The sequence below is a fragment of the Marmota flaviventris genome, chromosome 3 (genome assembly GCF_047511675.1).
Source record: "Marmota flaviventris isolate mMarFla1 chromosome 3, mMarFla1.hap1, whole genome shotgun sequence".
Taxonomy (NCBI): Eukaryota; Metazoa; Chordata; class Mammalia; order Rodentia; family Sciuridae; genus Marmota; species Marmota flaviventris.
The window spans coordinates 123,087,160-123,088,897 of NC_092500.1; positions in this window are offsets into that span (position 1 = coordinate 123,087,160).

Below are 1,738 nucleotides of genomic sequence, written 5' to 3' on the forward strand. Positions count from 1 at the left end.
CACGTTATCCTATTCACCAGAGCCACCAATGTATGCTTCATCCCTCTGTAAATGTCTGTCTCTGCAGCACAGAGCAACAGTTCCCGGAATTGCATCCAACGTGCCTTGAGGATAATCATAGTTGTGGTTTCAGAGATGCTCCAATAGCATTTATATAATACTGTGAAATTTACAGGAGAAAATATTCCTTTTGGACAGTGATTTATCAGACAGAGTGACAGGATTTGGAGATGTGGGAGTGAGTTCAAGTAATAAAGAAACATCTCATTGGGCATTTTCTTGGTCCAGCCCTTGGGAGAAACTTGCCAGTCTGTGTGGCAATGCACTGAGAGCCCCAGGACCTTCCCTCGTGATTGAGGACAGGCCTGGGGAGAAGGGCCATTCAGGATTCTGAGCTAATCTGATTATCCAATGCATGGGAGGGGTGTTAGAGAGAATGAGTGCTTTCTCTCTCCTTCCAACTTGCACCAAGTGCTAGTTTTGTGAGCTGACTGGCTCCAAGATCCCCTGGAAGGGACCCCGAGACTTGAGCTTCATTGGGGTCTGTTGAGTCCTGTTTCGGGGACAGTGCTGCGAGCCTGTGCCCAGGAACAGAGAGCTCTCCCTGCCCTCCTAGTGCAGCCCCCACTGTGCCCTGTGCTTTGGGTTCAGGGAAGACATTTTTAATTCATGAACCATAAAGATCATCTTTTATAGTATGTAATTCAGTGGCTTTTTGTATATTCGGATTGATGTGACCATCATCACTACCCAATACTAGAACGTCTTCATCACTTCAAAAACAAACCTCATGCCCACTAGCAGTCACACCCAGTTTCCTCCCTTCTTCTTCCCTCCAGTTCCTGGCAACCACTAATCTACTTTCTGTCTCTTTAGATCTGTTCATTCTGGACACTTTGTATAAATGGAATCATATAATATGTGATTTTTGTGGTTGACTTCTTTCATTTAGCAGAGTATTTTCCAAGTTCATCCATATGGTAGCATGTATCAGCTCTTCATTCCTTTTTAATGACTGAGTAGTCTTCCATTGTATGGATATACTGCATTTTATTTATCCCATTACATGTTGATGCAATCAAGGAGAATTTGGGCACTGTTCTGTGCTGCACTTGAAGCCTACAGACAATTAACATGTTTTTCCATTCCCTTATCAAATCTGTGTTTTAGGAAGATGGCTAAGTTATGCCATTGAAAGCCACAGGGGCAAAGATGAAGGATGATGGGTTTGGGTCGTTGGTTTTTCTTCTAAACAGGAAAGAAATATCAAGGTCACCTGGGGACGTTTGTGCCAGAAGCAAGCCTGATCTCCTCTCTCTCTCTCTCTCTCTCTCTCTCTCTCTCTCTCTCTCTCTCTCTCTGTATCTCTCAGCTTTCCTCTCTGTCACTCTTCCTCTCTCAGCTCAAATTGTAAAGCCATAAAGCCACAGGCTTCAAAGAGCAGCTCTTCTTGGGGTGAGAGCCCCATGGTGGTTTCAGCCTTGTCTCATATTTCCCCTGTTGAAAATCAGCAGACCACACTCCTTCCTGGAATGTGCATGACTGATAATCGCCTCTTGCACAATTATCTGCCAAACCCTGTTGCTAATGAAATGAATGATTTAGTTATCCTTGTTAGTAATAGCCCGCCTTGCACAAAGACGGCTGTGGCATCCGTGAGGCTGGCCTGGATGCTGGGGAGGCACCTGCGCGCAGTCCTTACAGTCACTCTCTCATCTCGGCTAACTGGGGGCGGGGG